The following is a 16,145-nucleotide window of genomic DNA, read 5'->3' on the forward strand; positions in this document are numbered from 1 at the left end:
CTAATGTACAAAGAAAGATCAGCACTTATTGTGTAGCTCTTTGTCCTCACCATATCAATGACAAAGTTCAGTATTGCAAGTTCATGTGTTTAACTGGAATTTTTTCACTGCTTTGAAGCCAGAGTATGCAGTCATTTTTATTTTTTGTTTTAATTTTTTTTTTAAATGAGAGGTTAAACTAGATTTTCAAAGATGTGCCAATAAAAACTAAAATATAATATGTTTTTTTTTTTTTTTTTTTGCATGTGTTTTCTTGAATCTTGTAACACATCAAGTACAGTATGGGTCCTGGAGTGAAATTTCTAGATTGAGAGGATATAAGATTGCTCTAGTAGCGATAATAAGAAAATAATGATCTTTTTGGAGACGGTGGCTGGAGTTCTGAATCTTTCACAGAGTTTCATCTTCCTGCTGATGAATGCTCAGTATAATCAGTAGGTGAGAAGCTCAGACCAAAGTGCAACTGGAAGCTTTGCACCCTAATAGCTGTCATTTGTCCTTGCCATATTGGGTGGCTATTGAATAACTTCACTGGGTGGATGAGGAAGAGCCAATTTCAGGGCATTTAAAGCGATATCCTCTATACCTTTGTGAGTTATAAATCATCAGTGGTAAAGAGTAGAACACGTCAACAGCCAAAAACACCCCCAAAAAAACAAATACAAATAACACCCCCCTCGGATCTCTTTCTAAATGATTCTGAAATTGTGTTTTTGTTTGTGTTTTACATTAATTTCCATACTTGTGTAAGCCAAAAGTGCCATATCAGAGGTACTTCTTTAGAGATGGCACTGTCACTTGCTCACTCCTGATTTTTTTCTAAGTAGTCATGACTGAAATATTTAACATCTATTGGACCATAATAATTTTGGTTATTCCCTGTGTCAAACATGTCATTATTTAATAAAATATCTCACATACATACATAGAGGAAATTTATGTTCCCAGGCAATGTACTGTAATTGTCATGTTCATTTTTCAGACTTTTCTGGTAGTGCCAGTTTGAGTTAGTACTTTTGCCATCAAATTTGATGAATATAACCATGGTGCTCACTACACACAGCACGTGTGATGTAGAAGATTTGCAGCATGTGTTAGAGTAGATGGAAACGCACGAACACAAATTATGCGAGCAAATACTGTACCCGCTTCAGATCAATAATCACAAATATTGTGTATTTGCTGATGGTCTTGGAAAAAGGACATATTTGAAGTGCAATAAATGGAGGGTAATGATCATGGGTTCCTCGACTGGTGTAGATTTTATGTCAGTGACATGCCTAGTGGCGCTGTCTGCTCTAAATGCTGTCACTCAATATTCCTGGCAGCTTCTGTTATGGCTACTGTTGAATAAGAGTCAGCTAACCCTACCTATCCACTTGACCTTCACCATTTCTGACATCCACACACCAGCCTGGGCAGTGTAAACACACACAGTGTGCAGCACATGTTGTACACTCACACGGGTGTTTTGCACAATTGCACACTTAAGTGTGCAGTGTATATGAATGCAGAACCCTGTCTTTTGAATGATGGGGTTGTCTACTTCAGGGAGTAATGAATTTATATCCTCCGTCAGCATCACTGAAGGACAGCTGCAATGGCTCTGCCATATAACAAAATGGACACACACAGCACACGCCACCATCAACATGAGATGTCCTTGCTCTGATATAGCAAGGATATCTCATGACATAGTTTCCTTTTTTGTGAAAACACATATAACATCTACCTGAGAAATGTTTTCATGAATATGATGTACTAGAGGTAAGAGATATGGAAATTATTCTAAGGTTTTGCAAGTAAATTGTATTACTTGCATGAGGGGAACATGTAACACACATCTGTTTTTGTTGGTGGGCCTTTTCTGTATGTACAGTTCTTCTGGGTCTTTCCCTATTTCAGCATCTTTAAAAGTAGAATAACTCCAAAAAGTATGTTTTACCATCTATATAATTTGTAGCTTTAAAATGAAATCTCAGTTCATATTTTGTAGCTCCAGTATACCACTAGTAGTTGCAGCACCAAGCCTGTCAATCACCTTGAGAGCGCAAAATGTGCTTATTGATTCAAAACCCAAAAATCAGTAGTGAAGTGCTCCGCTGCAAACTGAGAAGTACGCTTGGAGTAAGTTTTCATGTGTGGGAAAGCTGCTAAATGAAGATGCGATGGCACTCGTTTCATGGGCTTTCTTAATGAATGTTATTCTCTAATATTAACTAATTGTTAATATTAGACTAATTGATATAAGCTAGAGTCATGTGTATAATTAATTCCATACATAACTATAGTCTAAGTTGACTTCATTAAATGTAACTTTAATGTTAACTAGTTGAAGGGTTTTTTTGTTGGGTTTTTATAGTCAGCAGTTATTTTTAAAAAGCCTTCAAAAACATTGCAGTCGGTAACATAACACTAAATAACTAGGGGGGCATCCAAATAAATAAACAATAAAAATCCATATAATGATATAAGCCTCTTTAATTTTAGTGGTATTGTATGATAACTGCATTTTTCTACTGTTCATTTTTTGACACATCATTTTGAAGGAGGCCCGGTTAAAACTTCGCTTAGCAACAGTTTGTGCAATTATGTGAACAATTACTGTTAAAGTCAGACACATTCTTTTAAAAGTTGCTTTTGGTGAAAGAGTGCCTCTTATGCCATCATTACATGATTTGTGTTTCATTGTACCCCATTGTCTTAAAAGCAGACAGGACTGGTATTCATTTAAAAAATAAAAGACAAAGTGAAATGTCAACCAGCTAAAGTGGCTATTTATTCAAAGTTCACCTGTTCATAGCAGGCACATTGGTGCTTCAGTTGGCAAGGATTGTTATTTTTAGTTTAGTATTAGTCATGAAGGTAATTTTCTTTAACCTGGTTTAGTTTGAAAGAGTTTTCTGGTTGCACCTCGGTGAGTCCAGACAGAAGTCACCTGACCAACCCTTTATGGATGTTCTTTTAAAACAAGGTCTATTTTTCCTAAAGCATCATTGTGTTTTCTGAAGTCTATGTAAATTTCTACAGCAGTGTTGAGAGATGGCACATCAACATAAGTGCAGTGTTGTGACACTCTGCCACTGCAGGAGTTAAGGTAGCGTGCAAAACCTTTGGCAGCTACCCTGAGTGGAGAATTACATGCTTGGACGCACAGCACATACTGCAAACACAGGCTGAACAAAGCCCACCAAGGAAACAACTAGTGTGATGGAATATGCATAGAGTACATGGTCACCTACGTCCCATCCTGCTGCGGTGTATAACACACCAACTTACGACAAAAGTTAATTCAATCACAGGCCTGTGGATTTGAAATGCCTCCTAAATTCTTGCACAAAAACATCAGGTCTGTAACAATGTAATCCAATTGCATATTATAATTACAAAAGAGGCTTTGTCTTTAACCACAGTCACAAACATGTGCATGCATGAATTTGTGCAAGTGAGGCAGGCTGTTCTCTCCTGCACACAAAGCCATTTTTGTGACCCAAACCATCTATTTTCTTTGTCTGTGATGGAAGAGAAGAGGCAGTAATAGTACAGAGAAGCAAAAGGAAGGAGGGCAAAAGAGGAAGAACAAGTGTCAGCAGCTGGTGAGAAATGCTGGTATTAGGTGGTGTTAGCAAGCAGTGCTTGTGGCTGAACTAAAGCATTTTTTTTTTCAGGGAAGGGTTTGCAGTGTTTGTGACTTTCCTCTCACCACGCTCCCAGAAGTGTGCAGCCAAACCCCTGCTCTCACTCTGAACTTTAAAGCTGCTCTCAAATTCTCCTGATGAGACACTGTGGGTCCAACAGTGAACATTAACTTAGAGTTCTGATTATAACTGTATGTGTGGAAACAAATGACAACACAGTGATCATTCTCTTCAAAGCCATCACATCCCATTAACAAAAACAGCCATTTTTAATCCCACAGAATACAAGAAATGCCCGTCACGATTGTGACTTTTGTGTCTTAACACACCAGTTTGAACATGGACTTACTCATTAAGGCACCCAAGCTCTCAAATTAAGGCAGCAGGAGCCGAACACCACCTCTGTTTTGTGGGTAAAATGACTATTTTTGTAAATGAAATGTGATAGTGTAGTTTAATGGCTTCATCACTGTCGAAAAGCCAGACTGCTTTTACATATGACCTATTAAATGACACATTTTTGTTGCTGATAAAAGCGCTCGTGACATTTCCCTTTCATAGAAAATATTGCGTGTTTTTGTTTTCTTTTTTGTCTATTTTTTCCCGTAACCCTAATTCTGTTTTTCTTTGAAGGATTTCTGGTAATTAAAGCTGACACACAAGTACCTTAAACCAGTATTTGTTCTGCTCACTTGCTGCATAACCTCAGTAAAGAGTGTTAATCTCTACTTTCAAAATCTTGCTTAAAACTGCATGATGTTCATTTTCTAAATTCTGTTCCAGTGTGAAATAAACATGGGATAAAGCAAGGTATATTTTGGAAATGCTTTGAGAGAATGTCCGTCAATTCCCCCAAAAAGTTCACTCAGACAAAAGGGTTAACTGATTTGAATTTTAGGGTCAACATTAAAGGTCACTGCAACCACAGAAAACAAATCTTTGGCCATAAGCTCAATAATTCATATGGTAATTGGAACAATATCATACAGACTGCTAAGGTGTTCAGAGGTCAAGTCTATACAGAAAGTTTCCACAGCTTTACTGGCTGGTGAAGGCATTTCAACCAGTAGGCAGAATATTTGTCGTATTGACTTTTCTGATTTATTATGCATTCAGTATGCACGTGATATGCATTTGTTTTTTTCTGCATTTTTGGCAGTTTAAACTACTAAAGAGTGAAGCTGCACGAATACTTACCTTAAGCTGCTATTGCTGCTAGCAGTTTCCCCAGGCTCAATCAGAAGAATCCTTGTAGGTGTAGTGCTAAATGTGACCGATGGCATGATCTCTGTGAAAACTTGCATAAATGTGGAAAATAAAGCTTTATGGACATGCTAATATTGACCTTCGGCAGTCAGGAGATATTCTAGAACTATTTGCTTCATTTCGTCCAGACCTTTTCAGTTTTGATAATGGAAAAGCTGTGCAGTAATAGCTTTAACCTAGGGTCACCACTTAGAGAGGTTTCTTGTATTCAAGTCTCGATCATAAGATTTTATCTTCTATGTGCCTCTCCACATGTGATTGGGCCAAGTCATATGTTTGGGAAAGCAAACCAACAATATACACTGATGGAAGAAAACGGAGAAAGAAAGACACTAACGCATCTCATGCCTGCCGCTGTGGGGAAATGGAATCGGGCTGATGGTGAGCACGGGGGTAGGAGTTTCACAGGAACTCTGAGTGATGCCTCAGGGATCAAGTCTTTATTATTTTCCCTGGCTGCTCCTGCAACTAATGTGTTTACATATGCGTGCATGTGGATGGTGCGATTCAGTACCAAGATAACACAAAATACGTCTGATACAAAAAAAGGTTTGAGAGACACTTAAAGTTCAAGATGAAGGGAATGAGTAGAGAGCGAGTGTGCTCAACAAAACTGGGGGAGACAGAAGGATAAACTGGAACATTTACAAAAAGGATTGCACAAGTAATTTTACCATTTCCCTTGGCTCTATCACCAGGAGCTGTACACAATCAAGCACGATTTCTCGCATTTGTGCAAACAGATTTCATTTCACAGAGCTTGTTTGCCCAACCAAATCCTGCTTAGAGCACCCTGCTTAGTTTTCTGGTCTGAACATGGACAGATTTACAACATGCCGATTCCTCATATATACTCGTGGTTATAAACATGAATATGCAGATTTAGAAAGGTCTAAATACCCTGACAACATTAAGTTGCCAACTACTCACTGCTGCTGCCCAAGAACATGAGGTGAGTTTGAACTGACCTGTAACGCTCACCGATGAGTGTGAAGCAGACTACTGGCAATGCCTGAGGCCAAAGGTTGAGCCAAGGTGATGTCCGAACTATAATGAGGTGTCATGTTTTCCAAGCACACGCTAGAGGATGAGACACACATGCACGCACACAGAGTCGGTTTCTCAATTTCATGACAGATACGGCAGGTGACAGTACAGGCTTTGGGAGCGAAGAGCGTTCATTCTGACAGAGGTTTTCAAATCTCGCATATTTGAGTATCTCACGCTCAGTGTCTTATCAATAATAAAGTGTAGAGCTGGGAAAAGTTCACGTAAAGAGACAACCCACTGAATCATTTAATGGCTGTCTGAAGCAGTGACAAGACTAAATGAAGGACACGGAGGGTATATTGGGTAGCTGGTCTCTTGTGGATGTACAGTGACTGTAACTGTAATATTAAACAGAGTGCTGCTCTTTCTTAGAAGTAGAAACATAAATAGAAATGTGGTACACTAGGTGGTCTATACAGTTGTGCCTTCACAGTTCTACCCGTCGCTTATTAGCTGGCGTTTTATGCCTTCATGCCTTGCTCAGATATCTTCTGTACATTTACACTGACTGTCATCCTCATAGCATGATACTGTATTTGCAATTTGTGAAAATGTTCTGCTTACTAGTTTCTTGAGTTTTAAACAGAGTTTATCTTATCCACAGGTTTCCACTTGAGATAGCTTCACCAAACTTATTCCCCCACCTGTCTCTCAGTGGATCAAGTTTTTGATGAGTTGGCCCTCGTGGGGTGCTGTGCAATCAAATGCATCACTGCGTAAGCCAGCGTAAAATGTCCTAGAAGAGGGGGAGGTACGCGGGGAGAGGCAGGGTGTGTGGATCGATCACATCACTGCGCTCGGAGAGGCCAGAGTGACCAGCCATGAAATGGTTGCTGTCCCAAGAGTAGGTACCACTGTTGCCCACAGTTCCCTTGCCTTGCCTTGCTTTGGCTTGTATGCTGTAGATTCGGACACACAGTGCACACAATGCATAATACTTTCAGTGTGTCATGATGAGAGGAGAAGCGTGAGTGTGTCTGTGCAGATTTTCTGGTGTAGGATCTGTGTTATTGTACTAGAAAGACCTAAGTTGAACTCGAGTCTATGTGTGATACTCGTACTGTCTCAGGAAGCCGAGCCCTGTTGGCTTCAATTATGACAGGATCTAATTTATTCTAATCAGGATTTGTTTTACACCTGGTGTTTCCAGGTGAACACAATTAATGGCAATTAACTGTATCACCTCGTAACTGTCAAATGGATGATACTGCGTAGTTGTCTCCTTCGCTGCAACTGCGTATGTATTCACCTCCAGAAAGGGGGGGGCACAATCTGCCATTTGAAATTTAGATCTGAGCTGCACTAATGTCTATGTATTCAGGCCTAAGACTGTGAAAACTTTAGGTATACCTTCAAAACTTCTTTCATGGCTTGACCTGACATTGAATAGGCACTGAATATGATTTTTGGGTTTATATCATAGAGCGGGACCATGGTGTGAATCCCTTGTTCTCCATAGTAATCAGACTCACTGTGTACGTTGGAATGTCAAGATTGGATAATTAAGCCCCTTGTACAGTTTCCAGAGTTGTTTTAAGCTGCGATTCATGACAATCATCAGTTTTTCATACTTAGTGACACTGAATACCCCCCCCCCCCCCCCCCAAAAAAAAGAAACCAAAAAAAACTTAACTTGTATCCTTTTTCAAAAGACATACAAATTCTTACTCAGCCTGTAAATTCATGCAGTTCTCTTGTGAGGGAATCTTTAGGTTTTCAAAAGTGGAAATTTAGTTATTTAACAAGCAAAGGGGGCCTAACAAAACTTGCTACTGCTTGATTTTAACTGGCCTGCAGTTCTATTTTGGACCATGTGTTATGTATCTTCATAATGTTAATCAGCTTTTCTGTAACCTCACAGGTTTACATTTGGGATTGTGAGTTAATTGCACCAACAATTATTGGATGATCTTCCAGTATATTTTTGCAAAGATTCCTGTCTTCAGAATACTTTCAGTACCTTTAATCTCCTTCAGCAAGTAAAAAAAAAGTCTATTTTTCAGAAACTTAATATATATATTGTAATGGCATTACCATATTACCATTACCTTATGTTATTATATTAACCTAATGTGTCTATTTTTGAGGGTATTTTCTGTGCTGGAATGTAAGACATATCTAAATATTTAATTGCTGGTGTACCCTTTTAATTTTTCTTATAACCACTTTGCTATGCTGTGTTATTTCATTGTTTGGTATTAACGTGCTGGTGTTGTTTCAACAAAGTAATAATAATGTTGCTCCAGCAAGTGGGATGAATATTTAAGTATAATATTAACACTGGGAAGTTTTGGTATATCAATGGGTACCAGTCTGTAGACCTCCATGACTGAGGCATTAGGGAAAGATTATGGTTTCACTTGTAGTATACTCTTTCAAATAGTCAAAATATTACTAGATGTTACAGTAGAAAGCCCAAAATGTGGATATTTCTTCTGTTTTCTTTTTCCCTAACATTATAGCAATGTCATTATTCAGCTGCAATGATGATCCTGGCTCAATAGATAATTTAGATGTTGGAGAAACACTAACATCACAGCAATATCAGATTGTGAGTCATTCCCTACTATGAATGAGTAACTTGCTTTGATAAAACCAGCTTTAAATAACTTTATGCCTTCTGAAAATCCTGCAATATTTCTTTCTCTTGTTTCATTGAACAGAAACGTCAGGCAACGCATAAAGTGCTATACCACAGGTTAACATTTCTTTAGAATGCCCTTCGTAGGAGGGTGGGCCCCATGGGTAGATAATCATCCCCTGGAACATACACTGTGCTATGAATAAGTCATCTCTCACCAGGACACAACTCTCAAGTTCAAATGATTTAGATTTCTCTTGGCTGCTGAGGCACAGGAACGACCACCTAGTAGCAATTCCGATGCATATTATAGCAGTGAGGTTTAATGGCATGAAGGAGAAGCCGTGCAGCAGAAGCCTTAGTGGTGGGAGTATTTTAAATGTCACCCCACCCACCCACAATCATTCACTCACTATCAATAATCTTCCCCCAGCAGAGCTGTATTAGAAGATTCTCAACCCTGATGGGAACATTTGTGTTCCCTTCTGTTCGCTTCTTTTAAATGCAGTCATGTTGCTTATTTCTCTCTCAAGCTTTTCTCTCATTGTCTGATGTTATTGTAATGAACATTTCATTTTTCAATCATTTTATATGATTTGTTGTTTGAGGCTCCGAGGGACAATGTGGGGCCACAAAGGAAGAGGGATATTGTCCTTTATTCTCCTGTGTTTTGCTAATGTTTTTAATCTGGAAGCTGTCAGTGTCTTTAGCACCATCAGCTCATACTCATTCACTTGACTAAGTTGTGGAGATTGCAACACCACCGACTGCCTGAGTGATTCAGCGTCACACTTTTCATTAAAATAAGCCCACAGAAAAGAATAAGGGCCACAAAGAAAAGACGAGATGGGGAGAGGGCAGAGCGAAATAGTCTTTCCATCAGCAGGAGTTCTCATAAATATTGTAATTGTGTTATTATAGAAAAGAAGCAATTGTAGGCAACTGTGCTGTGATTGACGTTGACTGAATGCTTCACCTTTTGAAAGAATTGAACATGAACACTGGTGTCAAAAAGAAAAAAATAAATAATAGCTTTTGTGAATATGACTTGGGATTATCTGATTCCTGCTGGCTGCATGGGAAGAAGCACAAAAATTGCATCTACTTTTTCTGTCCTGTCCAGTCTTAAATTCTCAGCATCATTACTTGCTGATATCTGCTGACTCATTCCATTTGTTCTCAGGTTTAACAACATGAACTGTGTGAACCCCATGAGATAGCTATTCATATAATGGGATGTGGTAATGTACTGTACCTTGAGGCAAATTAATTGGACCAGCACAGCTGGGTTTCCAATGAGTCCAGTTGCTCCTTGCTGGAACTCTTGTCACCTAACATGAGTTAAATTTATACAGAGAGCTGTTCTTGTGTCAAGTGGTGTACGGCACGAGCAATTGCGTGAATGGGGCACCGATCACCCAATTTCTCTGCTCTCTGCAAGGCCTTGATTTCACTCCTCTGGCATGTTATCATCCCATTTAACACCAAAGCAAAGCCCTGGTGAGTTATAGACACACAGCAAGAGACAAAGAAAATTCTTGACTCATAACCTTTTCAGAACAGCTGATATTGCTCTTCCATGTCATACTGTCAAGGAGTTGTTTTGTACATTAATGGTTGTCTGGAGGGCAGGAAAAGCGCATGAAAAATTGAACCACTGCAGTGTGCACTGTGGAAAATATTGAGCAGCAATGTAAAATCTGTTGTGTTACATATTCCAGTAAAACGTGATTTTTCATGTTTTCCCTGGAAAGTCCAATGAACACTTTAGCAGTCTCGTTTCTCCTCTGTGATTCCTGTTATCTGTGTCAGACATAGTAGGCCTTAAAGCATCACTGATTAATGAAACCCATTAATAAGCCAATTAACCTCCTAACATTCATCCTCTTTTTAAAATAAAAAAACAAAAGAAAATCTTAAAACACCCTAAAAGCTTCAAATATTTAAACCAACTAAATTAAAAATTATGCGATTTTAATTATAATGGGAATCATTAAAATAAACAATGGAAAAACAAGTGAAGAAGTAACTTCCTGGAAATGAAAACTTGATTCTGAAGAAAATGATGTCATGGCTTGTTAGGCAGAGCTTGGCAGGCTGTCTCACAATGACAAAGACAAAATTTGCTATAAAAATACACCAGAATACCCATTGATAATAATAATTATTATTATAATAATTAATATAAAAATTAAATAGTAGTTAGTAGCTGATTGAAAACACATGGCAAAGATGGAGCAGTACAAATTCCTATAATATTCAGCTTCTTGGGAGGGTAGAATTTCTTTTTATCAACTACAGTAGTATTGCAAAACAGCAATTATTCTCTCATAAGTGTTCCTTTTTTTCTTTTTCTTTTGCTTCCTATTTGTGGTTTTAGTGTCGTAGTGGCATCCAGTTAAAAAAGCAGATTATCCTAGAGGATGACAAGGCCAGCATATATTTTTTTCTAAAATTGGATAACAGATGATCAAGTAATGGTTAAAATGTAAGTGAGGGGCAGTATTGCTCATAATTGTGTTGGGTCTTAGAAGTCCTAACGAACATAGACTGAAAATTGCCCAAGAAACTTCTCATATAAAATTGATTATATTTCTTGTTGAAACTCATTTCTTTATGCTCTTTGATATTTTTCATCCATATTTAAATCTCTGTTCTTAAATTATTCTTTGATATTATGACAGGAGTCATTTGAAAGCTCAAACTCCAAAAAGGTTCAGAACCGTATGATTTTAGCCAAATTACTTCATCTAACTAAAGACACATTTGGAGAGCACAGTCCTCCTCAGAGGTTAATCCCTTATCTCACAACTGAAAACAAAAGAAAAGAGTATTTGCATGAACATTTCCCGTCTTTGGTCTTGGGCCACCTCTTCCAGGTTTCATAAGATTCTGCTCCATAGTTTTTATGTAATCCTCCAGACTTATAATTGGCAAATAAACACGGACAAACAAAAATAAGAAGCAAAACCAAACCTAACATTGCTCATTGTGTTACAGTTTACAATGTTCTGCTGGCCAGTCTTGGGTCGTAGCATTCATGTAGAAGTTATTTTGACACGTTCCACCCACACGTATACCAAGCACTCCCTCAGTGGCAGTGCTGATGACAGCGGCCTCCTGTAGCATTGCTGTACAATCCTCAGGAATTGCTTGGGTTCACTACATAGAGTCCAAGGCATTGACCCACCCTCTAAACCCCTCAACTAGACCGAGAATCTGCTGAGACAAGCCTGATCCATAGAGGACCCACCCCGTGACCTACATGCCCTAAGGGATACAAACCCAACTTCACAGTGGCAGACATCACAACACACCTCCAAAAGTCTTATATTGATGACAAAAAGGGTGAGAGTGTTGGGTGGCATTAGGACATGAACTCTGGTTTTAATACTGTGGCTGTTCAATTTAGGTGTACAAACACAAAAATCTGCTTTCACACATAAAAGAGACACATTAAAGCATATCATACAAACATTATACTCACAAGTGCACAGCTTTATACGCAAGATAAAATAAACATAGAGCCATACTTAAGAATTAGCAGATATAAGCAGGCAGAAATTGTTTTGATGATCTCCCTTGGATCTGCACTTACATTATTTAGAATTAGTTTAAAATTCATCGCTGTGGGCTTGCAGAAAGCTTCATGTCTGTGGTTAGTGTCTGCACCTTGCGCACTGCATGACAATTAGTGCCTTACATAACCACTAGCCAGCCACACACCCACATATGTGCGGACACACACAAGCAAAAGCAAGCACATGCACTCACACACTCACATGGAGTAATGCAGATCCCAAATGTCCACAAACTGATAAAAACATAAACATACAAACTACAAACCCACTTTACGCCTTCTTTTATCCTGTGGGGACATTTCAGTCAAATTACTTCATACTCTTCCGCCTTCAAATTGTGTATTCATCCCTTTAATCTCTTTTTTTGTGTTTATGTTTGTGTGTTCTATCTTGGTAAACGACTACCAGTGATGCAGCTTTACTGCATATGTCAATATATGCTTCTTTTAAACACCTTTGCCCTCCTGTGCTCATAGTCCTACCTCTCTGTGGTGGCTGCTGCAGGAATAGTTAACGTGATGACAGATTCAGCTTTCTAAACACAAACAGTTTAGCCTACCTCACAAACAAATAAAAACTAAGCTGTAAATGCAGAGACTGATTTCACCATCGCCCCAGGCAAACCTTCAGCATATTAGCACAAGTGCCTGTGTGTATACTGTATGTGTGGCTCTCTGTTTACGCATGGGTGCATGTAGGAATCTGTGTGTTTTCCTTGTCCCTTAAGCATCGGCTTGCATCCTATCCCTAGGATTTCAATCAGTTTCCCTTGATGAGGAGAAAGAATTTGAGCTTGATGACTTGAGACAGAGAGAAGATCGGGGTTTTTCTGAGGGCTGGAAAAGGGGGCTGGGATAAAGAAAAGAGGGGAAAATGGAGGTGAGGATAAGAAAAAGCCCATCAGAGACAGTCAGTCAGAGAGGTGAAGAGACAGACTGAGAAAAGATGAGAGAAAAAATAAGAAATAGCATAAAAGGAATCGTCTCTGTTCCCTTGGTGATCTGAGTCATCTTTGTTGGCTGGATATGCTGCTATGTTAGGACTGAATTAGTCTCACCATGAGACTATGAGGTTTGCATTTGAAATAGCAGGAAACCAATATTAGATATGCAAAAATCCTCTGAAACTACTTCAGGAACTGTTGCATATATTTTTTTCACTACCTCAAAAGTTGCACAAGGTGTGTTTGTGTGCATGTTTAAAGCCTACATGCACATACAGAATATAGCACTCTATCAAGGGACTGTCTTACCTTCTAACCAGGAGATCAGCAAAAAAAAAAAAAGGGCTCCGTTGCTATTTTGGTTCCCCAATAAGTTTTCTGAAAATTGGATCCAGGGCTAAAGAATTGAATGTGATGAGCGCCACAGCTGAAGCAATCCACGGGTCTTGAATGAACACATTTATGGTAAAGTGACAGATCAAATCCAATTGCCTCTTCTCTGACTTTAGACAGTCCCTTATTCACGTCAAAGAGGTAGGAGTTTAATGAGGTTTTTGACTGCCGGATGAGTCTTCATGGATGAATGACTTACAAAATGTAGAGGCACAGTGGTATGAAACTCAAAAGTGTGGAGCTGATGATTTTGTCTGTATACATAATAAAACACACTGAGACAGAGAGAAGAGAAGTTTCGCCCTGATTTGTGTTTTAGAATGTGAACTGACTCACTCCTGTCTCAAAAATAGAAATACTGTCATGTGAAAAACTGAGTTTTTGCAGGATTTTATGCAGTCCAGGGAAAACTGAACACGCCTCATGAGTCAGTAGCTTGTAGACCACCATTAGCAGCAATACTTTGAAGTAACCGTCTTCTGTGTGACTGTTTATCAGTTTCACACATTGTTATGGACTCCCTTTTCTTTACAACGTTGCCTCGGATCATTGAGGTTTGTGGACATTCATTTATGTACAGCTCTTTTAATGTCAAGCCACAGTCTTTCAATTTGATGGAGGCGATTGACTCTTTTCATTCTCAGCCATTTTGTTGTAGATTTGTTGCTGTTCTCTGGATTGTTGGCTATTGCATGATCCAATGTTGGTCAAGTTTCAGTTGTCAGATATTTGACTCTAGAATACTTCGATCATGATCTCTGAATACCATGTCTGCTACATGCCCAGGTCCTGTGGCTGCAAAACAAGCCCAAATCATGACCCCTCCATCACCATGCTTGTCAGTTGGTTTGAGGTATTTGTACTGATATGCTGCATTTGGTTTTTACCGAATGTGGCACTATGGATTATGGCCATATATCTCCACATTCTCGTATGTCCAAGGCGAAGAGATAATCCATTATTGTTTAGTCTTTTTCTAATTGCACTGTCATGAAATTTAGCACTTAACGTGCCGTGTAGAAATGCACCTCTTTAGTTTTTTGCAAGTTCTCTGAGCATTAGGGTCTGACCCTCATTGTAATTTGCTGGGACATCCACTCATGGGAAAATTGTGACATTGCGTTAATACACACCTGAATGCTCCAGACCAGCAAACTGCCAAGAATTTTATAGAGGTGCTGAAAATTGCACGTGATCAATTAATCAAGTGTATTTGATTAGCAGCACATGCCTGCTACCTACTCGTTTAAGTCCTATGGAAGCAGTATAAGTGTACTTAAGTTTTCATGGCTCCGAGTTGACGGTATGTTTTATATGGTCCAAATAAGGTATATAAATCTGGGTAAATTTTAGCTTTGATTTTTTTTTTTTTTTAGCTTTGAATTTCTGCAATAACTATCTTGGTAAACAATGTTTTAGTCTTTTCTCCACATCTTTGCACCTCCAAAATCACACTGGGATCCAATTGTCCCCAAAAAAGGATTATTATGGTCTGAAAAAACAGACGTAATGGAAATTTGCACAGTAACTTTCGATATATGGAACAGCAAAGCATAAAAGAAATAAACTTTAGAAAATATATTTTGATGCCCACCTCTTCTCTTCTCTTCAGACCTACTTTATGCTCAGCTTAGAAGAGAAGAGACTCTTCTAAGCTAGGTCTAATAGAAAATCTGCTCAACCCCTTTTGATGTTTAATCTACATCAATGCCGGAGAAGAAATATAGTAATCTTTGTCATCTAATAGGTCCTGACATTTTAATTCTTTTACATATATTGCAGAGCTGACTGTTGTGTTTCTGGCTTGGGAAAAAAAAAACTTTTGAAATGCTAATCAATCTTCCAAATGAAGCAGGCCCTTTCATATTTAGCACACACATTATCTAATCGCTATTTGATTTCACATGCAGAGACATATCTAAGTGAAATCAAATAATCCACCACTACCTCAAACATTAGCCAGTGGATTTAAAGGCAGGGGGCTGAGTAGACTACTAATGTGCTGGCAATTGAGATCTTAAGTGTCCTTTCACACTTTAATCAAATTGATATGGTGGACCAACTGCAAGGGCAATCTCGCCGTCCTTTACTTTGAAAAATCCTTAGCCTTTAGTTTCTGTCTTTGCTCTGTCTCTGTGTCAGTTCAGTTTCAGTTGGAGTCATTTCAGTTAGATTTTGAGTGCATCAATGGATAGTAGCCTTTGATTCAAATATCAAAGAGTACTCCCCAATTATGAATAGTAACATAATATTGAAGTATAACAACAAACAGAAAATATAATATCAGAAAAGTGCAGAAAAATAAAAGATGAAAATGTACATACCCTACCAGAAAGGGCAGGATTGTTGCTTGTGACTGTTACTTCTCAATTTTCTTGTGTTCTTTCTTTCTGATGTTACTCTCATCTGGGATTTTACCATCTAGCGCAGGGGTAGGCAACTCCAGGCCTCGAGTGCTGGTGTCCTGCAGGTTTTAGATCGCACCCTGGGTTAACACACCTGAATCAAATGATTAGTTCATTACCAGGCCTCTGGAGAACTTCAAGAAATGCTGAGGAGTCATTTAGCCCTTTAAATCAGCTGTGATGGATCATGGACACATCTAAAACCTCCAGGACACCAGCACTCGAGGCCTGGAGTTGCCTACCCCTGATCTAGAGTATGATTACTGCCATTTTCTGCTCACTATTAAC

The sequence above is a fragment of the Diplotaxodon limnothrissa genome, linkage group LG17 (assembly GCF_057381915.1).
Source record: "Diplotaxodon limnothrissa isolate DT_005_m linkage group LG17, D_limnothrissa_male_GT1.1, whole genome shotgun sequence".
NCBI lineage: Eukaryota > Metazoa > Chordata > Actinopteri > Cichliformes > Cichlidae > Diplotaxodon > Diplotaxodon limnothrissa.